Consider the following 26079-nt stretch of genomic DNA (forward strand, 5'->3'; position numbering starts at 1 on the left):
CTCGTACCACTGTCCAGGGTTCAATTCCCTGTCAGGGTACAAAGAAGAAGTGACCATCTGCTTCTCTTCCCTTCTTTCTCCCCTTTCTATCCCTCTTCCCTTCCTGCAACAGTGGTACCATTGATTTCAGCATGGCCCCAGGTGCTGAGGATAGCTGCGCTGTGCCAGCGCATAAGCTTCAGGTATTAAAAATAGCTTGGTACTGGAGCATTGGCTCCAGATGGAGGATTGCAGGTGTGGATCCCTGTTGGGGTGCATATAGGAGTTTGCCTCACTATCTCCCCTCCTCTCACTTAAAAAAAAATAGAAATACATCTCTTGACTGAAAAAATTCAACAGTATGAAGATATCAATTTTCCCTAAATTAACCTATAAATCTGGTAATTAAACTGAACTCAATAAAAATATCAACATGAATTTTTTTCAAGCCACTCTGATTCTGTACTTTACAGAGAAAATAAACATGCAAGAATATCTATTAAAAGTTAGTGAATAGGACAAGCCTTAACAGATAATAAATGTAACATCACAATCATGAAATCAGTTTTGATTAACACTAGGCTATGTAGACTCAATAAGACAGAACAGAGAATTCAAAAATAGATATGTATAAAATTTTAACTTATTTTTAAAAAAGGTATTATTTTAAAATAATAGGTTAAACAGTGAATTGTGTTGGGACCATGGGTAGAGATTTATGAAATTTTATCTCTTTTCATCAAAATTGGTTTTATATGAACTAAATATGGAAGCACAAAGATGCAATTATGAAAATATTAGACAACAGAACAAAAGGATGACATTTAAATAATGATGAAATAGAAAATGCTTTTATCAGCATTATTTTTAAAAGTCTCAGAAATCATAAAAGAAAAAAAAAAGAGCAATTTGAAAGTCCATAGAATTAAAGCATTCTGTGTATGACAAGACAAGCACTTAACTGGCAAATATATTATCAATGTTTAAGAAAAACAGAGACCCGATCTCCATATACAAGAAGCTTAAAAAATCAATAAAGAAAACAATCAATGGAAGAATACTGAGCAAGGATATTAACAGATACATATCTGTCTTCTATGTCTTCTACTGTTTTAAACATTTAGAGAATGCTCATCTTTACTACCCAAAAAGAAAAATGTAAAAATCAAATTGATAGTCAGACATCATTTTTTTGTGTGTGTATCAGAACAGCACTCCCAGCCCCAAAATTTACTTTTAATGAGAACAATATGCATCAAAATTCAAACACATACGAAGCATAATTTACTCATATCTTCTCTTGGAATTTATCCCTATAAATATACTCCTGCACAGACCTAAGAGGATGAGAGGATCTATCACCTCCAAAATAAATGCAACCTGAGATTCCAGTGTGATTCTGCCTCAGTGTGACCCAGCCATTCACCTGATCCAACAAAAAACCTGGTCAATTCCTCCTCTCTCGCCCCAACAGCTGATCTATCACCAAGTTCCACGAATAGTACACCTAAACACACACAAACATATTTGCATTTTATCCTCAATTTCTGCCCTAAGCCCAGTTCTTAGAGTCTCCACTGTGAGCAGTCTCTTTGCCTTTAAGGATATTCTCTAGAATGAAGGTAGACTATTTCTTCTGAAACATTAAATCACAATCATTCACTGTTTTAAACTCAGTGGCTTCCTATTGCCATTATGTTAAAATCCAAACATTTAATCCATGGTATTCGAGAAACTTCATCAGTAGGTTCTGTCCCTCTCAACCTGATCTCCACATCTGTTGAAGAGCATAATTTATAAGTAATTAGAAGAATGGCTGGAGCCTGAAGGAAGTCCCAGATAGACAGGATTTTAAGTCTTAAAAGAAAGTACATGCATAAGTCAGTGTTTGCAGTGTTGGAGAAAGGTATTGAGGATTCTTGCAATGATAAAGTGCTGGCTTCTATGATGACAGTGGATACAGAGCCCTGGGTGGGAAGGGGTGGGAGTGGAGCAGGCATCTGGTGATGGAGAAAGACTAATCCTGCCCAACCCTTACATACAGTGCTGGCAGAGGCTGGCTGTTGCCATGAGTGCCAATAGAAAGCTATAGTGTACGTCAGAGTAGCCTCTCCTAACTTACGTTTAAGAACAAGAGCCTTCTCTTCATTTTGTTCAACAGAATGGCTAATCAAGCTTGCCTCTTGGTTTGCCATTTTGAAAAAAAATCCACCTTAAAATACTCAGGTGTTTAGGAAATTCAATCCAATTGACTTCCAAAGACAAAGGAAGATATCAAGCACTTAAGAAAATGTAGTAGCTTAAAGAAAAAATTTGGAGGAAAATTAAAAGAAAAAATATGTATGTATATATGCATACCCAATATATATGAAATGAGAAACCCTAAGAACACAGCATTAGAGGGTATAAAGCAGTTTTTGAAAATTAAAATGATTCGAGATATTTTTTAAATCACAGAAAAAATTATAAAATGGTCACTGAAAAAAAAGACTGTTAAATCAAATAGCATATCCCATAATTCTACCGTTAATGATGAAATTTTTTATTACAGTTTAGAAAATCATCTCCATGTATGTAATATCTCATTTAATCATTCTATTAATACTGAGATGGATTATACTACTATTATTTTTTAAATTTTATTGCTATAGTTTTGTTATAGTTTAGAAGTATGGTTCTGAGAGCTTAGTGAAGACCAGAAGCTGCAGCCACAGGAAGGGCCATTTGAAACACAGATCACTGGACTTATCTCTGATTTAGGAGGGTTAGCAGTCATAGTCAGAAAGCTTTTTCCTATTCCGAGTGATAAAGGAATTTACCTTTGATAACACTTACGTAGTTTCATTTTATACATTTAGATTCTTTGTTGTTAGGTAAATAATTCAGGACAGTAGCAGGATATAAAATTAGCATGTAACAATTACTAAACATGTAAGTACGCAAATCACAACTAATTAAAGGATATCTTTTTTTTTTTTGGTGAAAGATTATATGAAACGATTTGAAGTCAGATGGCCACAATTGTTTTCTGTTTGGAGATCTGATGCATCTGTTTTTAACAATTAGGAATTCTTCAAAAGGATAATATCTTCTTTGTGGTTGTAGTGCAGGGAATGATGTTGGAAACCTGATGGAATGCTTATGATTTAAAAAATACACTGAAACTCACTCTGCAATGATAAACACAAATGCACTTGTAGCTCACAGTATCAACAATTTTATCTTCTGAGCTTATAAAAATATTTCACAAGAGGATAGGCAAGAGAAATCTTTCAACTAACTAAAGAAAAATTCCAAATTTATATTATTCTGAAGTAATATTAGGTTAATTTAATTTTTGAGAAAAGTTTATCATCCATATTTTCACTATTGTTTTCTTCTTCAAGGTAGATGGGGTATTCTTATTCAGTGTTTGTGTGAGAACAATACTTCATGTAGTTAAAGCATAATGTGTGCTCAATTTTATATACTGATTTTTTTCCAGTTAATATTTTATCCTAAATATTTTCAGTATTTGTACCATCTCTGTAGTCTTTATTGTCAGTAGTTGCTACAATTTCATTTGGTCATTTCAGCATATTTTACTTAGTTCTCCCATTATTGTTGTTCTGTTCATTTCTACGTTCTCCTATTCAATCAGACTTATAGGCATTAGCTGGGATAATCTTTTAGAAATGATATCAGATCCCCCTATCCCACTGCTCCCACTGATTGAAATTATTTTTATGGATTTCCTTTGCATTTTGAATCCTATTCCGACTTGTTACTGAGACCTACAATGCCACGTACACCTTGGTTCCCATCTGTCTTCTTGATTTCCTAACACATTTTTGTCCCTTCTTTCTATTATCCAGCCACAGGAGACTCTTGGAGCTTCCCAGAAGTACCAATTATTTTATTTTCTCAGAATCCTAGCTCATGCTATCCTATCTCCCTGTAACAGACCTCTCCGCAAATCTTAACCTTTAGAGCTGACCTAAAAAGGTCACCTTTTCATATTTCTTCCTTGATTACTCTCCCTTATTCTCAATTAAAAGTGTATTGATATAATATGCCTTCCAGGTAATTCTGATGTATATTAAATTTTGAGAACCATTTGTCTAGGAAATTGTTGCCCAACAAAAATATATCACACAGCCACACATGTATTTAAAAATTTTCATAGCCATGTTAAAAAAGTAATATGAAAGAGTGAAATTAATTTAAAGATATATTTTGCTTACCTAGTCTATCCAAAATATTATTATAACATATGATATAATCAATATAAACAAATATTGAGATATTTTATATTATTTTTATACTGCCTTCAAAATCCTATGTATATTTTATACTTAAGAGCCCATCTCAATTCAGATACTAAATTTCTATCAGAAAACCTGATCTAGATTTTGATTTCATAAAATTTCCAGTTGAAAAAGTAGATATACATTCCAAAATTGTTCCAAATATACTTAAATGTTTTCTAATAACTGAATAAAGTGGTTGTTTTGAAATTTTAATTTAAATTAATTTTAAAATTTTGTTCATCCATTGCACTAGCCACATTCTGAGGTCCCAAGAGATGCAGAAAGCTATTAGCTGTTAGATTCAGGGAGTGCTGATATGCTGGGGCTGCCAAGAGTGTAACTATTGAAGGAACAGGGAGTGCTGATAGAGCCCCTGTGAGGCTGAGAACGAAGAAGGTCAGAGACCCTTATCAGAAGTTTATGTTTGAAATTCGCCACTAAGCTAAAACCGGCCCCTGTTGCTATGCCGGCTCCTGTTGCTATGCTGCCTGCAACCTCCCTAGCGAATAGCTAACTGCCACATCTGCTTCTGTATAATGCTTGCTCACGTAGGATATATAAGGGCCTAGCTGTAAGCACCAGGCGCGGCTCCCATTTGCAGCTCCTTGTGAGCACGGTGTCTCCGGACATCTTGGGAGTTCGCCCCTGCGCAGGTTAAACTTGGCCAATAAAGTACCATCTAAACTCCTGAAAGTCTCCGATGTTTGTTCTCGTACCTGGTGGATGCAACATTAGCTACCATGTTGGATGGCACATATCATGAAAATGCCCAAATTGTACCACAAGGCCACTTAACTGAGGAATCCGCATCTTGGGCACCAAATACTAATTACAAGAATCACTGTTACTGGTCCTTCCCTGGCCTAGATGACTTTTTGCAACACCACAGCACTCACAAAAAATATATATCTGTGTGTGTCTTCACCTTTATGACATTTTCTTCTGTATTTAATCTTTTAGCAATGCATGCACTTGGAAAGGCCATAGTCATATCCCTGTGATCTAGTTGCAAGGGAGTCTGGGGATGTTGAGTTTTCGCATCCTCTTTGGGGAGGCAGGTCAATGTGGGCAGCGAATGTGTAAACCCTGGACAGATGTTCTAAGAGTGCTGGGCAGTCACAGAGATCTGGCAGATAGCCACTGCTTGTCCCCACCACAGTGTAAGCTCCCAAGCCAGGGACTTCATCATTTTGTTTATGGATAATTTATTCAGAGCTTTAAACATAACTAGATTCAAATGACTGTGCAATAATGTTTGATTTAATAAATAAGTTTATGGTTCATGCCAGAGAATATGAACTAAGAAATATAAAATATGTTCACTTCACTGTTTGGGAAAAATCAGTTTCAATTTGACACTGTTGTGAGGAAGACGTGTACTTATCTATTTGCTTTTAACCTCTGCTACTGCCAGGATGAATTTTCTGATATCTTCCAAGGATTTCTCTAGATAATAAGTTAAAAATGGAACATGAATGATAGCAGAGCTGAAGAGTAAAGTGACCTTGAGTCCACAAGACGAGTGATCCAGCTGGTGATTTCAGGAACTATGCCAGCCAGGAAGCTTTCTTATCCAGACTGTTAAAGAAACTGACATGACTGCAGTTCTGCTCAAGGGAAACTGCAAGCAGGTATTGTAACACAAACTGACCTTTCTCCATCACAGACTTTTGGATTAGATTAGCAAAGCACAGCTGATTCAAGAGTAGTCAATCCATACATAAAATGGTAAGTGGTTTATGGTATTCCTTCATACACAAGGTAAATTCAGCCCATCAGATGAATTAAAATTCAAAAATGCCAAAATAATTTGGCAGGTAATAGTAGTAGTACGGGCTGAAAATGTAGGAAGGAGATACTAGGAGAGAGCAGGCAATTCTGATGGGTCATTTGTTGGCCTGTGTTAATGAGGAAGGAGTAACGATGAATGAACAGAAGCTCGCATGTAGAGAAAATGTTCATTAAATATATATATGTATAGATACTGTTTTAAGTCAATTCAGGCTGCTATAACAAAAATACCATAGACTGGTGACTGACAGAAATTTATTTCTCACAGTTCTGGAGGTTGATAAGTTCAAGGTCAAGGTGCTGGCTTCTTCAGTCTCTGGTGCAAGCCTATTTCCTCTTTGGCTGCCTTTTCATTGCATGGACAAAATTAGGGGGCTGTGTGGTGTTTCTTTTATACGGTCACTAATCCCATTGGTGAGGACTCCCCCCTCAGACCTAAGCACCTCCCAAAGGTTTAATTTTATTTATTGGTTTTAATTTGTTGTGTTTACATAGTTACATGTGTACCCCAACTATACCTCCCCCCCCCCCGTTCTCCTTGAAATCCCCTTTAACCCCGCCCCCCACTGCCTTCTCCCCTTTCCTCCATAATTTACTATCCTGCCCTCTATCTCTCCCTATTATGTTTATATACTTTCACTAATGTCTTTTCTTTCTTTGATCCCCTCCTTTCTTCCCCTTTCCCTCTGGACTCTTTGACCCCTTCTCTGCCTCTCATCTGTTCCTCAGTTCTAGTTGTTCATTGGATTCCTCATATGAGTGAGGTCATATGATATTTCTCTTTCTCTGCCTGGCTTATTTCGCTTAGCATAATAGACTCCAGGTCCATCCATGTTGCCGCAAAGGGTAAGATTTCCTTCTTTTTCATGGACGTGTAGTATTCCATTGTGTTTATGTACCACAGCTTTTTGATCCACTCATCTACTGATGGACACTGGGCTGTTTCTATAATAGCAAATCAAGCTATTATAAACAATGCTGCCATAAACATGGGAGTGCATTTCTTCTTTTGAATCAATGATTCATTATTCTTAAGATATATTCCTAGAAGTAGGATAGCTGGGTCAAAAGACAGTTCTATTTTCAATTTTTTGAGGAATCTCCATACTGTTTTCCACAGTGGCTGCACTAGTCTGCATTCCTACCAGCAGTGCAGGAGGGTTCCCTTTTCTCCACATCCTAGTCAGCACATGTTATGTGTTGTTTTGTTAATAAGCGCCATTCTGACTAGTGTGAGGTGATATCTCATTGTGGTTTTAATTTGCATTTCTCTAATGATTAGTGATGTTGAACATTTTTTCATATGCCCATTGGCCATCTGTATGTCCTCTTTGGAGAAGTGTCTATTCACTTCTTCTGCCCAATTTTTGATTGGATTGTTTGCTTTCCTGGTGTTGAGTTTTACAAGTTCTTTGTAGAATTTGGTTATTAACCCCTTATTGGATGTGTTGGAGAATATGTTCTGCCATTGTGTGTGTTGTCTTTTTATTTTGTTCATGTTGTCTTTTGCTGGCAAAAGCTTTGTAGTTTCATATAGTCCCATTTGTTTATCCTGTTCTTTATTTCACTTGCCTGTGGAGTTAAATCAGAAAATATATTGCTGAGAGAGATGTCAGAGAGCTTACTGCCTGTGTTTTCTTCCTGTGTTTCAGGACGTACATTTAAGTCCTTTTACCCATTTTGAGTTTATTTTTGTGAATGGTGTAAGTTGGTGGTCTAGTTTCATTTTTTTGCATGTATTTGTCCAATTTTCCTAACATCATTTGTTAAAGAGGTTGTCTTTACTCCATTGTATGCTCTTACCTCCTTTGTCAAATATCAGTTGACCATAAAGGTGTGAGTTTATTTCTGGGTTCTCTGTTCTGTTCCATTTATCTATATGCCTGTTCTTATGCCAGTACCAGGCTGTTTTGAGTATAATCACCTTGAAGTATAACTTGATATCAGGAAGTGTGATACCTCCCCCCATCCCGGCTTTATTTTTATTTTTCAAGATTGCTGAGGCTATTTGTGGGTTTGGTTTTTTTTTTTTTGGATCCACATAAATTTTTGGAATATTTGTTTATATCTTTGAAGTATGACATTGCCAATTTAATAGGAATTGCATTGAATTTATAAATTGCTTTGGGTAATACAGACATTTTAATTATGTTTATTTTTCTTATCCATGAACACAGTGTGTGCTTCCACTCATTTGTATCTTCCTGATTTCTTTTATCAATGTTTTATAGTTGTCCAAGAACAGGTTTTAACCTCGTTGGTTAAGTTTACTCCTAAGTACTTTATTTTTTTATTGCAATAGTGAAGGGGATTGTTTCCTTAATTTCTCTTTCAGATAGTTTATTGATGGTGTATAAAAATGCTACTTTTTTTTCCAAATATTGATTTTATATCCTGCCACCTTGCTGAATTCATTTTTCAGGTCCAGTAGTTTTTTGACTGAGAGTTTAGGGTTTTCTATGTAAAGTATAAAGTCATCAGCAAATAATGATAGTTTTACTTCTTCTTTTCCTATTTGGATGCCTTTTCTTTATTTTTCTTGTCTGACTGCTGTGGCTAGGACATCCAGAACTATGTTGAATAAGAGTGGTGAAAGGGGGCACCCCTGCCTTGTTCCTGTTCTTAAAAGGATTGCTTTTAATTTATGCCCCTTGAGTATGATGTTGGCTTTGGGTTTGTCATAGATGGCCTTTATCATGTTGAGGTATGTTCCCTGTATTCCCACTTTGCTGAGAGTTTTGATGATGAATGGGTGCTGGATTTTATCAAATGCTTTTTCTGCATCTATTGAAATTATCATGTAGTTTTTCTCCTTCTTTTTGTTTATATGATGAGTCACATTGATTGATTTGAAAATATTGTACCAGTCTTTCCTCCCTAGAATAAATCCCACTTGATCACGATGTATGATTTTTTTCATATATTGCTGAATCCAATTTGCTAATATTTTGTAGAGAATTTTAGCATCTAAGTTCATCAGGGATATTGGCCTATAGTTTTCTTTCTTTGTAGTGTCTTTGCCTGGTTTTGGAATAAGGATTATGTTCGCTTCATAGAAGGAGTTTGGAAGTTTTCTCTCCTCTTGAATTTTTTGAAATAGCTTGTGAAGGATAGGAGTTACTTCTTTGAATATTTGGTAAAATTTGCCCGTGAATCCATCAGGCCCAGGACTTTTGTTTGTTGGGAGTTTTTAGATAACTGTTTCAATCTCTTTTGGTGTAATCAGTGTAATCAGTATGTTTAGGTTTTCTTATTTTTCCAGAATGATTTTTTTTTTTTGTATTTTTCTGAAGTTGGAAATGGGGAGGCAGTGAGACAGACTCCTGCATGCGCCCGACTGGGATCCACCTGGCTTGCCCACCAGGGGGTGATGCTCTGCCCATCTGGGGCGTTGCTCTGTTGCAACCAGAGCCATTCTAGTGCCTGAGGCAGAGGCCATGGAGCCATATTCAGTGCCCGGGCCAACTTTGCTCCAATGAAGCCTTGGCTGTGGGAAGGGAAGAGAGAGACAGAAAGGAAGGAGAGGGAGAAGGGTGGAGAAGCAGTTGGGCGCTTCTCCTGTGTGCCCTGGCTGGGAATCAAATCTGGGATTCCTGCACGCTAGGCCAACACTCTATCACTGAGCCAATCGGCCAGGGCGACAGATTGATTTATTATTATTATTATTATTATTATTATTATTATTTTGTATTTTTCTGTAGTTGTAAACAGGGAGACAGTCAGAAAGACTCCCACATGTGCCTGACTGGGGTCCACCTGGCATGCCCACCAGGGGGCGATGCTCTGCCCATCTGGGGCATTGCTCTGTTGCAACCAGAGCCATTCTAGCGCCTGAGGCAGAGGCCATAGAGCCATCCCCAGCGCCCGGGCCAACTTTGCTCCAGCGGAGCCCTGGCTGCAGGAGGGGAAGAGAGAGACAGAGAGGAAGGAGAGGGGGAGGGGTGGAGAAGCAGATGGGCGCCTCTCCTGTGTGCCCTGGCCGGGAATCGAACCCGGGACTCTTGCATGCCAGGCCGATGCTCTACTATTGAACCAACCAGCCAGGGCCAACAGATTGATTTTTGAATGATTATTTTATTAAGAAATTTTTCCATTTCATCGAGGGTGTACCATTTCTGGGCATACAGTTCTTCATAGTATTTTCTTACAATCATTTGAATTTCTGCTGTGTCAGTTGTTACTTCCCCTCTCTCATTTCTAATTTTATTTATTTGAGCCTTCTCTCTTTTTTTTCTTGGTAAGTTTGGTTAAAGGTTCATTTTTTTTTTTTTTTTTTTGCCACTATGTCATTTATTTTCATTTTGATTTTTAGTATTTCCTTCTTCTACTTTCTCTAGGCTTTACTTGCTGTTCTTTTTCTAGTTCTTTTTGTCAAGGGTAAGTTGTTTATTTGAGCCTTTTTTTTTTTGCTTCTGAATGTATGCCTGTAATGCTATTAATTTCTCTCTCAGGACTACTTTTGTTGTGTCCCATAAATTTTGAGTTGTTGTATGTTCATTTTCTTTTGTTTCAAGAATCTTTTTAATTTTTTCCTTGATCTCACTGTTAACCCATTCATTATTTAATAGCATGCTATTTTGTCTTCAAGTGTTTGAATATTTTTCAGTTTTTCTATTGTAGTTGATTTATAATTTCATGGCACTGTGGTCAGAAAAGGCGCTTGATATTATTTCAATCTTTTTAAATTTATTAAGACTTGTTTTGTGTCTTAACATGTGATCTATCCTAGAGAATATCCATAAGCACTAGAAAAGAATGTATATTCTGCTGCTTTGGGGTGAAAGGTTTTAAAGATATCTGTTAAATCCAGTTGATCTAGTGCCTTTGTTGGCAAACTACGGCTTGTGAGCCACACGGAGCTCTTTGGTCCCTTGAGTGTGGCTCTTCCACAAAATACCATGTGTGGGTGCTACCTCAATAAGGAATATACCTACCTATATAGTTTAAGTTTTAAAAATTTGGCTCTCAAAAGAAATTTCAATTGTTGTACTTTTGATATTTGGCTCTGTTGACTAATGAGTTTGCCGACTATGACAATGGACTAGTGTGTCATTTAAGTCCGCTGTTTCTATGTTAATTTTCTTTCTTGAGTTTCTATTTATTGATGTTAGTGGGGTATTAAAATCTCCTACTATTATCGTATTGCTGTTGATTTCATCCTTTTTGGTCACCAAAATATATTTTATATATTTAGGTGCTCCTATATTAGGCACATATATATTTATAATAGTTATATCTTCAAGTTGTAATGCTCCTTTTATCATTATGTAGTGACCTTCTTTATCTTGTACTATAGCCTTTGTTTTAAAGTTTATTTTGTCAGATATTAGTATTGCTACCCCAGATTTTTTTTCCTTTCAGTTTGGGTGAAATATTTTTTTCCATCCCTTTACTCTCAGTCTATGTGTATCTTTTGTTCTGAAGTGAGTCTCTGGTAGACAGCATATGTACAGGTCCTGTTTTCTTATCCACACAGCTACCCTATGTCTTTTGATTGGAGTATTTAATCCATTTACATTTAAGGTTATTGATATGTTGTTATTTATTGCCATTTTATTATTTATATCTATAATCCTCTATTTCATTTTTTCTTTGTGCTTTTTACAGCATGCCCCTTAACATTTCCTGAAGTACTGGTTTGATTGTAATGAATTCCTTGAGGTTTTTTTTTTTTTTTTTTGGGGGGGGGTCTGGGAAGCTTTTTATTTCTCTTTCAATTTTAAATGATAATCTTGCTGGATAAAGAAGTCTTGGTTGTAGGCTCTTATTTTGCATTACTTTAAATATTTCTTGCTATTCCCTTCAGGCTTCAAGTGTTTCTGTTGAAAAGTCAGATGTCATCCTTATGGGGGCTCCTCTATAGGTAATTGACTTCCTTTCTCTTGTTGCTTTTAGTATTTTTTCTTTATCTCTTAACTTTAGTATTTTAATTATGATGAGTATTGATGTAGGCCTCATTGGGTTTCTTTTTATCGAGTCTCTCTGTGCTTCTTGAACTCTTGTGACTTTTTCCTTCATCAATTTAGGAAAGTTTTCAGCTATGATTTCTTCAAATAGTTTCTGTATCCCTTGTTTTTTCTCTTTTCCTTTTAGGAACTCCCATGATGTGGATGTTATTTCTCTTCATATTGTCACAGAGTTCTCTTATAGTTTCATCAGACTTTTTGAGCTTCTTTTCTTTTTGTTGCTCCATTTCTGTATTTTTATTTATCTTGTCCTCAAATTCACTGATTCAATCCTCTGCTTCATCCAGCCTGCTATTGATTCCTTCTAGTGTAGTTTTCATTTCTGATATTGTAATTGCCATTTCTGATTGATTCGTTTTTATGATTTCAGTGTCCTTTTTGATGCTTGCAATTTTTTATTTTAGTGCTCATTAAGTCCATCCATTGTAGCTTTGAGATCCTTAAGTATACTGACAATATTATTTTAAACTCTGAATCTGGTAATTTGAATATTTCCATCTCATTCAGTTCTTTTTCTGGGGATTTTTCTTGTGGATTAATATGGTTTACATTCTTCTGTCTTCCAAATCTTTCTGTGTGTGCTTTGCAAGCTTGTTAGAGTTGTGTGTCTGAGGTTGGTTTATGGAATGTGGCTCTTCTTCAGGAGTTTATTTCTCAACCTCTGCTGTTTGCTTGGATTGTAATCCTCCCTAACTAGTAGAGCTGCTTAAAAGTCTTAATTTCCCTGCTGTTTATTTGCTGAGTCAGCAGGAAGCTTCTATATTTGCTGATCCCAGCAGTGGCCTTCTCTGTTTAGGAGGAGGGAAGTGGGCATATCTTGTGTTTTTTGTTTGTTTGTTTTTTGGCCCCAGTTGAAACTGTATCCAGGCATGCAGTGGCTGTGGCCTCTGAGAAACTGAAAGTGTGTCCTGCCCAGTGCCTCTCCAGGGACAGGGCACATTCTCAGTATGAAGGAGGAGGTGTAACTCAGGTCTCCCTGGAAAAGTGAGTCACTGCCCCTCCCCTTTACTTCCTCCCCTTTCTGAACAACCTTTTGTGCTGATTGGAGCTGGAAAGCTTTTTGGAGGTGGGTCAACTGGTTCCACGTTAGACTTTTCAGGTTGGAGGGAGTGACCCCCCCCCCAAGCAATGGCTGCCTAGACACTGGAGAATGACTCAGCTCAGATCAGCATCCCTGTGTCTCGATCTCCCCACTCTCCTCATGCACAACCAGTCTTCTCAGCCCTCCTAACCCCCGCAGCCCCAAGCAAGTGGCTGTGAGTGATATTTTCTGTGCTGACCCTTTAAGGCTGCACTTTCTTTCTTTCACCAGTCACTTCCTACAGACAGAACTCTTGCTCTTCTTCCCACTCAATGCTGTCATGCTGTCTCCTCCAGTCCCTGTGTTTCTAGGCTGGGGCTGCGGTCCTGGGACTGAGGATCCCTGCCTCTCAGGGTCTCTCTCCTTGCAATGAGAGCCCTTCTGGATCCTCAGCCTCAGCCTCCCCTCACTCCTGGGAGCAGGGGAGCCCCCACCACACCCTAAAACTTTTTATAAGCATCAGTGTGGATTATTCTGTGCTCCTTGGTTTTCGAGTCTTGTCATTTTAGTTCAAAGTTGGATTTTCACAATAATTGTTTTTAAATTAATTTGTAATCCAGTTTGGTAGTGAGAGGTGGCAGTCTGTGCATCTGCCTACTCCACTGTTATCTTGGAATCTCCAAGGCTTCGTATTTCAATACTATCTTTTGGGGGATTACACTTTTAACATATAAATTTGGGGGATTGCAATAATTCAGATCATAGCTCATATGTATACACACATATTCATATGTAAGCACACAGTCATGTACACACAGACACAATTCTTGTTGTTTCCTTCTCCTAATGTTCTCTTTCTAGGCCTACAAATGGGAAACTTTTAATTATATCCTCTAATTGTGTTTTGAAATTTGAGTCAGATGTCACCTCATTAGTGGCTCTCCCCTGACTTCCTAGTCTAACTTTGCCTTCTCTGCTTCTCCCCCAACCACTATTAATTTCTAACACATTACACTCTCATTCTCTCTATAGTACTTATTACTTATCACCACCTACATTAATTTACTTATTGATAGTTTTACTCTTTACTATCAACTGTCCCCTTGAATATAAACACCATGAAGGTTGAGGCCTTAACTATCACATACACTGCAGCATGTGTGTTCTGTGTCTCCAGTGGTTGCTGACACATTGTGGGTGAGAAATAAGTGTCTGTTCAAACAGTGTGTGGTAAGTGTAAATTTATATATGACATACATATGTCAGGTAGGAAGACAGAGAGGAAATACTGAGCACTGCAAAGACAGTTGACTGCAAATAGCAAAAAATAAAATTGCACAAAGATCAAAGGGCCCTACTGCTGAGTTCCTCGGATCTACCTTGGCTCCCACCATTTCCTGCTTGCCCTGAGATCATACAGTAATTCAAGGTCAGAAGTATTGGCATGTCTTGCTGCAAGGCTTTCCAAGTCATATTTTGTTGGTTAAATTAAGGAGTAGAGGATCTTTCTTATGTTTCTCACTTTCTCTTCTCTACTGTGGTAACAGTACTCCGATTTCTTTCTATATTAGTGGTTCACAATCAGAAGAAATCATGTCCCCTTTCCCCCAGGAGACATCTGATAATATCTGGAGACAGAACTGAGATGCTTCTAAACATACTACAATGCTCAGGACAGCCCCACCCAACAAAAAGTTATTCAGTGTCAAATGTCAATAGCACTGAAGTTGAGAAACACTGCTCTAAACAATCACAATTATTCCCATTGTTCATATATGATCTCATTGTTCTTATACAAATGATATATGTTTATTTTGATCCAACTCTAAGGGCGTTCTGCCAGTTATCAAAACAAAAGACTTAGAAAAGAGAAATCAGGTTAATGTTGGCAATGATTCTCATGGACCAAGCAGATCCATTACATGCGTATATTACTCTTTATTCCAAACTTCACTAAAGAGGAATTAAGGGTTAAAAGTGTATCACTTCATATGGTCAAAGACAATAGAGAAAAGATATATGCGGACAAAGATTGTTATGAGTTTGAGAGCTAGGAAGTCAGTCAAGAAGTACCAAAACTGGCAGAGGGCAAAGACACCTTAAGTATTTGCAAAGTGTACTCCAATTGAAATGTTTAGAACTTGGAGTAGCAGATAACATGGAAGGTAGTAGTAGGAAGCAGGACTGAAATGAGAAGGGTTGGTTTAAAATGGGTACATGAAAGTGGGTAGACTCTAGATCTCCCCTGCAACCATGGAATGCCAGGTGCTGAGTTTACCTTCTCTCCCTCCTTCTCCATTCCACTGTTCCTTCTAGCCTCATGAACACCTTACATTTGGACTCTAGAAAATGTAAATGAAATAATTTCTGGGATCAGTGATATGAAGTGACTAGGTTAATATAAGCAGGGATTAGTAGTGAAACAGTGGTGTTGGGCGCAGCCTTATTATTCTTGGTAGACTATAATGAGAAGGTTAAAATTTATTCTAAATTTGGTGGAACAATTTGAAGAGTTTCCAGAAGAGGAGTGCTATGATTTGATGTATCTTTAAATTTTTTTTCTCTGATTGCTATATGGAAAATGGATTAGAAAGACAACAAGTAGATCATTTTGGAGGCTATTTTTGTATTCCATGTTGATTTGGATCTTTGTGCTGGCCAAAAAGATGAGAGGAATGGATGATTCAACACCCATCACAAAGGTAGAAGAACAAGAACATGTTGTTGATGGACCATATGTAGGATATGAGGGTAAGGGAGCCACAAAGATGACTTTTAGACTTTTTAGTTGAGTAATGAGGCAGCTGTTAGCCCCGTTCACTGAAATGAAGAAGGCTGAGAATGGAAAGCTTTGGAAGTTGGGGTTTGAGACAGTTACATTTTGCATTTATTGAGATAACTATTTCAATATCCAAGTGGAGCTGCCAAGTAGGCAACTGAGAGATGGTTCTGGATCAATACTAAAGTTGTAAATCTGAGGCCCTGGCCAGTTGACTCAGTGGTAGAGTGTCAGCCAGGTGTGTGGAAGTCCTGGGTTTGATTTCTGGTCAGGGCACACAGGAGAAGTGCCCATCTGCTTCTCCACCCTTCCCCCTCTACTTCCTCTACTCTATCTCTCTTCCCCTTCCGCAGCCAAGGCTTCATTGGAGCAAAGTTGACCCAGGCTGAGGATGGCTCTGTGGTCTCCATTTCAGGTGTTAGAATGACTCTGGTTGCAACAGAGCAATGGCCCAGATCGGCAGAACATCGCCCCCTGGTGGGCATGCTGGGTGGATCCTGGTCGGGTGGATGCAGGAGTCTGTCTCGCTGCCTCCCTGCTTCTCACTTCAGAAAAAAAAAAAAGTTGTATACTTGGGACTCATCTGTATATTAATGGTGCTGTGGGTTAAATTATGCTCCCCAACCAAAAATAATAGGTTGTAAGTCCTAAGTCCCAGTACCTTACAGTATAATCTTTTTTGGAAATATGCTCATCACAGATGTAGATGGTCAAGTTAAAATGAGCTCATACTGGAGTGAAGCAGGTTCTAAATCTGATATGGCTGGCGTCCTTATACGAAGAGAAGAGACACAGATTTACAGACACATGAGGAGAGGATGCCATGTGATGATGGAGGCAGAGATCAGAGTGATGCAGTAGCAAACCAAAGAAAGCCAAGGATTGCCAATAAGCCACCAGAAGCAGAGAAGAGGTAAGGGAGGATTCTACCCTACAGGCTCAAAAGCAACAAAACCCTGCTGATAACTTGGTTCCAGACTTCTGGCCTTCAGAATTGTAAGACAAAAACCTCTCTTGTTTTAGGCTACCTAGTTTGTGTTACTAGCCTATGGCAGTGGCCAGGAAACAAACAAGATGGTGTGTAAAGGCAAGGACCTGGTGAAAACATTCATTGTGAGAATATATGAAATAAAATAAGAGCCAAGAACTGAGCCATGAAGCACAAGTGGGAGGGCCTGTGGCATTGCCCTAGTTTCTGACTGGTTTCTGTCTCCAGTGGTACCTCGTTGCTTCCTCCTACATACACAAGCTTATTGAACCCTCCCCAGTCACTTCAGACATTTGTCATGGTTTCCCCTGCTGCTATCTCTGTGCCTCTGTCTTTTACAATGACTCATAACACTGCTGCCTCACTACAACTAGAAAGAAAAAACCTGGTAACCATGTGGAGTACCACTCTTATTACTGTATGTTAAAGGAGTGTAATAAACAATGGAATCAGAATATTTAAAAACTCATTCTTTTGTTATATTCTCACTATAGCATATGATGCCAATAATGAGGCAGGCTTCATACTGTTATGAACAAAATGATGTTCTGCTTTGGTGGAATTGTAGACTCTCTTTCATAACGTCAGATAGAATCCATGTTCCATATCATAGATCTAATGATGAACCTACCTGCTGTATGGGACATTCAAGCTAACAAGGAGGAAATCTTACCTTCTGCTTGCTGGAATCAATGCCTCTGCTTTACAGTTGTTCAGCAAGCATGCAAGGCTTCTCATACATATTCCCTCTTGACCGTAAGGAAGCTATTAGATATTTTAAAGCAAGTTTGCTGTTTCTCTATGACCATGTATTTTTAAAATTTCCATTTCTTAATGTGAGAAGCAGGGGTGCAATAATGCTTCTCTTTTATATTCAGGAAAGGTGAAAGGGCTTGTTTACTAATCAGAAGTTAATTGTGGAATTAAAAGAAATCGAGCATTTCCCCGCCTATCTATTTCCCAGATCATAACAGTGGTTTCCATTTTAATTTAGAATCTTTTCCCAGGCCTTTATTCCCAAGCTTTATGCAGCTTTTCTGTCTATTCAAGGTTATTCCATCCACCTGTGTTCTGACTTTCATTTCATTCTATCTCCTAATTGTCCTCCGAAGAGAATATTTTCCTGCACGTATCTCGTATTCTGCACTTCAGCATCCCTTTCTTTGTTCTCTGGCTCTCTCTTGAATGTGTAAACATGACTGCAGATGTTATAAACATAGAAACAGTGTAGTCTCTTTGGTAATTTTAACTGTTGTGTGTAATTTCTGGCAAAGCTATGTCTCTACAGATATTGTTGCTTCTCTGAGAGATATGTTTCTGCTTTTTGAATATACAGGGGTGGGCAAAGGAAGGCTTAAAGTTGTGAGGATGTGAAACAGTTTATTCTTGTATTACTATTTATTAATTATTGCATCATTTTCCATATGAACTGTAAACCTATTTTTGCCAACCTCTGTAATTATACTATAGTCTGCTTGTATATTGTAATTTACTCTTTAAAATTGCATGTATTCTTTTCAAAGATTTTTTTTATTGATAGATTTTAGAAAGAAGGAAATCTATAGATTAAACTGGGAAGAACTGGCATCTTAATAGTATTGAGTCATTCTGTCCATAAACATGAAGTATCTTTTCATTTTTTTAGTTCTTTGATTTTGTTTATCACAATTTTGTATTTTTCCTCTTATAGATCTTATACATTTTTTGTAAGAGTTATACCTAAATATTTCACTTTTTGGAGTGATAATGTAAATTATATTGTGTTTTTAATTTCAAATTCCATTTGTTGTTGGTATATAGAAAAGCAATGGACTTGTATATATTGCCCATATATCCTACAATCTTGCAAAAATTGCTTATTAATTCTAGGAAATTATTTTTCCATCAGTTTGGATTTTTTTTTTTCAGAGACAGAGAGTCAGAGAGAGGGATAGACAAGGACAGACAGACAGGAACAAAAAGATGAGAAGCATCAATCATTAGTTTTTTGTTGCGCATTGCGACACCTTAGTTGTTCATTGATTGCTTTCTCATACGGTTCTTGACCATGGGCCTTCAGCAGACTGAGTGACCCCTTGCTCGAGCCAGCAACCTTGGGTCCAAGCTGGTGAGCTTTTGCTCAAACCAGATGAGCCTGCGCTCAAGCTGGTGACCTCAGGGTCTCAAACCTGGGTCCTTGGCCTCCCAGTCTGACGCTTTATCTACTGCGTCACCGCCTGGTCAGGCTGAGTTTGGATTTTTATACAAAAAAATCAAATCATCTTTGAACAGTAAATTTATTTATTCGTTCCTAATTTGTATATTATTTTCCCCATCTTATTGTATTAGCAAGGACTTCCAATATGAAGTTGAAAGATAATAGTAAAAGTGGACGTGCTTGCCTTATTCCTGATCTTAGTGGAAAAGCTTTGAGTTTCTCAACGTTAGGTATAATAATAACTGTGGGCTTTTTTGTAGATTTAAAAAAATCAGGTTGAAATAGTTCCACAGTTTCTGATTTTTTGAGAGTATTTATTTCTAATTTGCTCAGAGTATTTATCATGAGTGAATGTGGATTTTGTCAAGTGTTTTTTTGCATTTGTGGATACGATCATGTGATGTTTTTAAGGCTGTTGATATGATAGATTACATTAATTGATTTACCATTGTTGAACCAGACTTACATACCTTGAATAAATCCAATTGCTTGAGGTGTGGATATGATTTGCTAATATTTTGTTGAGGATTTCTGCATCTTCGTTCATAAGAAATACTGGTATATCATTTTCTTCAAATGTTTTTGCCTGGTTTTGATAGGGTAATATTGGTTTCATAGAGTGAATTTGGAGGTATCCTTTTGCTTCTATCCTCTGAAAGTGATTGTAGAGTATTGTTATATTTTCTTTTTTTAAATTTTTGGAAGAATTTACCAATGAAACTATCTGGACCTGGTATTTTCTGTTTTGGAAGATTATTGATTCAATTTCTTTACTAATATTGGCTTATTCAGATTGACTATTTCACATGTGAGTTTTGACAAATTGTGTCTTTCAAAAAATATTTAATTTATTTTATCATATTTATGAGCATAGATTTTTTTGTTTTATTCCTTTATTATTGTTTTTTAATTTCCATAGTTCTATAGTGATATACCTCCGTTTATTTTTTATATTAGTAATTTGTGCACAGTCTTTCTCTCTCTCTCTCTCTCTCTCTCTCTCTCTCTCTCTCTCTTCCTCCTTCCTTCCCTCTCCTATTTTTCTAGATAGAGTTTTAACGATTTTAGGAATCTTTTCAAAAAAATCAACCTTTGGTTTCATTGATTTTCTCCATTGATTTCCTATTTCCAATTTCATTGCCTTCTGCTCTTATTTAAATTTTCTAAAATTTATTCATTTTAGAGAGTGAAAGAAGGGGAGGGAGAGAGGGAGAGAAAGAGAAGGGCAGGGGAGGAACAGGAAGCATTTACTCTTATATGTGCCTTGTGGTGAAGGGTTTCGAACCGGCGACCTCAGCATTCCAGGTCTATACTTTACCCACTGCACCACCACAGGTCAGGCTGCTTTTATTTTTATAACTACTTCTATTCTGCTTTCTTCAAGGTTAATTTAATCCTTTTTTATTTTTTAGTTTCCTAAAACAGAAATTTTGATGATTGATTGGACTTGGATGATCTTTCTTTTTTTCTATTATATGCATTTAATTCTATAAATTTTCCTATAGGCATTGTTTTCTCTGTAATCTACTAATTAAAATTTTTTTTTGTTTATTGATTTTAGCCTGAGAGAAAGGGGGGGAGGGAGAGAGAGAGAGAGAGAAAGAGAGAGAGACAAGAACATAGATCTGCTCCTGTATTTGCCCTGACCAGGGATCAAACTGGCAACCTGTGCTTTGGGCCAACGTTCTAACCAAACAAGCTATCTGTCCAGGGTTCTAGTAAATTTGATGAATTGCATTTTTATTTAGTTCAAAATTTTATTTAGTTCTTAAATATTTCTTGAGATTTCCTCACTGACTCATGTGTTATTTATAAGTCTGCTGCTTGACTATATTTCCTGTGCTGAAATTTACATCCCATAACTGTTTTATAGCTACCAATTTATACTTCTCAATTCCTTCACATTTTTCACCAAGCCTTTCAACTTCCCTCTTCTCTGGCAACCATTTATATTTCAATATCTATGGTCTGTTTCTGTTTTGTTTATTCATTTATATTGTTCTTTAGATTCCATGTATAAGTAAAAAAAATGTATTTGTATTTTTCTGACTGACTGACTTACTTCACTTAGCATACTATCCTCTAGATCCATCCATGTTACTATAAATGGGTACTGGAAATATAGGGAGGGACACTTTGTACACTATATCATTGCTCAACTACTCTGATTAAAGCTAACACAAAATAATATTGAGTATAGTTGTAATTAAAAAAATTTTTTAATCTTTTTTTTTCTTTTTTTCTTTATTCATTTTTAGAGAGGAGAGAGAGAGGGAGAGAGAGAGAGACAGAGAGAGAGAAGGGGGAGGAGCTGGAAGCATCAACTCCCATATGTGCCTTGACCAGGCAAGCCCAGGGTTTCGAACCGGCTACCTCAGCATTTCCAGGTCGACGCATTATCCACTGCGCCACCACAGGACAGGCTAAAAATTTTTTAAACAAAATAAAGAAATATGTTGCTTGAGTCCCATATATTCTGGGATTTTTTAGTTATCTTTCTATTACTGATTTCTAGTTTAATTCTATTATGGTCTGCAAGCAGACATTGTATGATTTCTAGTTTTAAAATTTGTTAAGATGTGTTTTATAGCCAGGAATATAGTCTGTTTTAGAGAATGTTCCATGTGAACTTGAGGGGAATGTGTATTGTTGTTAGATGAAGTAATTTTTAGATGTCTATTATATCCAGTTGATTGATGGTGTTGTTGAATTCAACTTCACCCACACTGATTTTCTGCCTGTGAGATCTGTCCATCTCTGACAGAGGAGTGTTGCAGTTTTCGTCTGTGATAGTAGATATATCTGTTTCTTCTCCCAGTTTTATCAGTTTTTGCATTATGTAGTTTGATGATTTCTTGTTAGCTTCATATGCATTGAAGATTGCTATGTCTTCTTGGAGACTTGACCCCTTTATCGTTTTGTAATGCCCTTCTTTATCCTGTTAAACTATCATTTTTCTTGTTTTAAAGTCTGCTCCATTTGAATTTAATATAGCTACTCTTACATTCTTTTGATTAGTGTTAACATGAATTAAAGTCCTCCGTCCATTTACTTGAATCTATAGTTGTCTTTATTTAAAGTGGGTTTCTTGTGGACACTATATAGTAGGGTTGTGTTTTTTGATCCACTCTGATAACCTGTGTCTTTTAACTGGTGCATTTAGACCACTGACATTCATTCAGCATGATTGTTAGTATAGTTGGGTTAATATCCATCTTATTCATTACTGTGTTTTATTTGTTTCCCTTATTCTTTGTTCCTGTTTTATTCTTCCTACCTATACTTTTTTATTCATTTTAAAAATACTGTTTTGATTTTACAATAGTCTAAATATATGTAGAAATGTATGTATTATATATATAGTAATAATAAGACAACAGGGGCTCTAAAAAAGTTAAAACTAATATATATAAATATATCAAGGAAAATGTTCTCTAAGTCATTGACATGTTAAACATTAAACTGGTGTTAAGAAAATATGTTAACTTTATGTAAAAAATGTTATCACACCTTTCTCTGCAAAAGGCTTTATTCTTTCTTTAATTATATATAGTTTTAAAAATAACCTTTGAGAGAAAGATATCTTGAAAGAGGGATATATAGTGCAACCTTGTGTTATAGGAAGCTTCATCTATTTTAATGCTAGTTATATATATTTCCATTATAGTGTGAATATATCACCACTTGATGTAAAGGAAAAAAAAAGAGAGAATATGACAGAAGGAGAGGTGACTTCTGGCTTGAAATAAAGGGGAGAAGGTGTTCACTAATTAGAACATCACTATAGGTAATATAGTAAATATAAATATTTATGTCCTCCATGACCTTATTTTTATTTCTTATTTAAACAATTAAATATATTGAGGATATATTGGTTAATAACATTATATAAATTTCAAATATACAATTTAATAATATATTATTTATATATTACAAACTCATAGACACACAGACAACAGTATGGTGGTTACCAAAGAGGAAAGAAGGTTTGAAGAGGACGAAGAGGGTAAAGGAAATCTAACATATAGTGAGGAAAGAAGACTAGACTTTGAGTGATGAGCACATAAGAATATCTTTGAAATCCTACCTTTTTGAAATCTTTGTGAGAATATAGCTCATGGAAACATGCAGATGAACAACCTTTTATAGAAGTTCACAGTAACTGAAGAAAATCCAATTCAGAAAAATAGCCATTACTGCTAATTCTGTAAAATTCTGTGCCCTGCTTTTTCTGTTTGTTGGTTTTTTAACAATAAAAATGTACATCAAAACTATGGTGCAATATTAATTTGCGGTGATGTGCATCTTTAATCTCTCAAGTTACAAGATTGGAGATAAAGTATTTTGTAGTCATTGCTGACTTCTGGAGCTCCAACAATGTTCTAGGAGATGAAGCTGGTTTAGATGACATCACTTCTTGCATTTAAATTTTTCTGTGACTATTTTGCTGTGAATTCAAGTCATATGTCTTTTATTCACTTGGAATGAATATACCCTGATTGATTCTCTTGATTCATAGAGTCATTACTGATAATCATTGATTTATTAATTCTTAAGAAATCTAGAACTTGATTAACTTATCTTAGAGATCCAATATAAATTTAAGTTAATTGGTATATTATGAGGAAATGTGTTTAACATTTCTTCTCCCTTTATTTTTGTGGTTACTACCTTTTTAAGAACCTACTCCACTTTCAGATCGTTTGTTGGTCAGCAAGTAAGTAGGGAATTAAAACTAATTTTATAAATACACAAAGCAAAACATAATTAAGAAAATGTGTAAAAAATTTAAAAGCTGCAATTTTTATTGTATAATTCAAAGCTAAATAAAAGTGATTTTTTAATTATACACTCATTTGAGTTATGTATCATAGTTCCCAAAAGAGATGTCTGTTTAAACCCAAGTACTGACCTCAGTATCTCATTATGACATAATAGGGTGATATAAAAGATTATTACTCCATCCTCCTTCTCTTTTTTTCCTGCCCCAGCCTGGGAACTGAGTAGGATAAAATATGGCCCTTGCTATGCTCAAACATTCATTCCTTGTGTCAAGAGTATGCTCAATTATGGGGCATTAGGTAGGAAAGGACCTATTATGAAACTGTTTCTTATAAGGAATCTCAATCATTCCTCTTATGTTGAGCCCCATGTGTCATACATTCAGCTCCTTAGCCCTTTTATAGTTCCAGAGGCCACCACATGTGCTTTTTGGGAAAGCAGGTAGTTTTCAGCTTCCTTTGTTCAACTAAATGCTTTATCGCTCATCTGTCTTTTTCTTCTTTCTAAACATTTTTTGACGTGTCTGCTCTTGTCTCTTCTACTACACTCTCTATTCTTGTGAGATTATGACTTTCAATCTTTTTTGTCTCTTTACTGTCATTTTGGTTAGATTCTTGAAGATGCCATGGGAAAATGCATCTGTGCAATCTGCCACTCTAAACAGATGTCCCTGACACAGTGTTTTTAACAAGGGGTAAATAAATCTTTGCTCTACAATCTCCTCCCTTTAGTTCTGTCTCACTTATGCTTTGAAAAGTACCTATAAAGTTCTCAACTAGCTGTCAGTTCATCTCTAGCAAGGCATTACTTGATATCAGCTTAAAGAATTAGTCTATGTTGGAACACTGCACATATGTATTTTGAATTCTGAAAGAAATACATTCTGTTTGCAGCAAGAAAAACAGTACAGAAGGATAGAAAGAAGTAGCAGAATTTCTTTTAAACAAGAGTGTAAAAGACCAAAACAACTTTAAGACTACCAAGGAATAAATAAAATTTGATTAAAAGTTCAGACTGAGTCAACAGTTCAGGGATAGAAGATTGTCTCCAATCTAATCTGATTAATCTGGATCAACTCATAGAAACTACTCCTCTCTAAGACTGAATCTGCTGGTTTTATAGTAACCAAATTTTCCTATTTTAAATAAACAACTGAATTAATCAAAAAAGAAGCACATCTTTTTTTGTTTCCCAAGAAATTTGTGTTTTATTACACTGAGGTTATTTTTTTTCTATTGATTAGCCTAGAATCTAGATGACATTTCTAAGTAATGTTTATACTTCAAAAGATTAGTAGAGGGGGAGATCCAAAATGGCAGTAGAATAGGTGGATGTCATATTTACCTCCTCCCAAGACAAAACTGGAATTACAACTAAAATATAGAATAATCAACCTGAAAAAGCAACTGAAGAATAGCTGAAGAGAAGTCTTATAACCAAGGATTTATAGAAGTCTCACCTGGACTGGTAAGAAGGGTGGAGATTTTAATAAATCTGGCCCTATTTTCATGGGCAGAGGCTGAGATTCTGGAAGAATACCTCAGCTTTGAAAGTTTCCCCTGAGAAGTGTGGGGTCTCAATCCCAAGCAAAATCCCCAGCCCAGAGCCACCTGAGCCAAGAAGAGGCACCCACATAACATCTGGCTGTGAAAATCAGCAAAGATTCTGTATGCCAGGGGGACATGGAAGTCTGCAAAAGACATAAGCACCCTCCTAAAGTGCCATTACAAAAAATCTTGTTCATAGACACAATCCCTGAGAGAACATTCCTCAACATAATAAAGGCCATATATGACAAACCCACAGCCAACATCAGACTCAATGGACAAAAAACTAAAGACATTTTCCTTAAGATCAGGAACAAGACATGGATGTCTTCTTTTACTACTCTTATTCAACATAGTACTGAAAGTCTTAACCACAGAAATTAGACAAGAGAAAGATATAAAAGGCTCTAAATTGAAAAGAAGAAGTAAAACTGGCATTATTTGAAGATGATATGATATCAATTATAGAGAACCCTAAAGATTCCACCATAAAACTACTAGAACTGATAAATGAGTTCAGTAAGGTAGCAAAATACAAAACAAATATCCAGAAAGTAGTTGCATTTTAATACACCAATAATGAATTATCTATCAAAAATAGAAAAAAAATGATTTACAATTTCATCGAAGATACCTTGGAATAAATTTAACCAAAGATGTAAAAGGCCTGTACTTGGAAAATAAAACACTGAAGAAAGAAATTGAAAAAGATACAAATAGGTGGAAACAAATACTCTGTT

The sequence above is a fragment of the Saccopteryx leptura genome, chromosome 2 (genome assembly GCF_036850995.1).
Source record: "Saccopteryx leptura isolate mSacLep1 chromosome 2, mSacLep1_pri_phased_curated, whole genome shotgun sequence".
Lineage (NCBI taxonomy): Eukaryota > Metazoa > Chordata > Mammalia > Chiroptera > Emballonuridae > Saccopteryx > Saccopteryx leptura.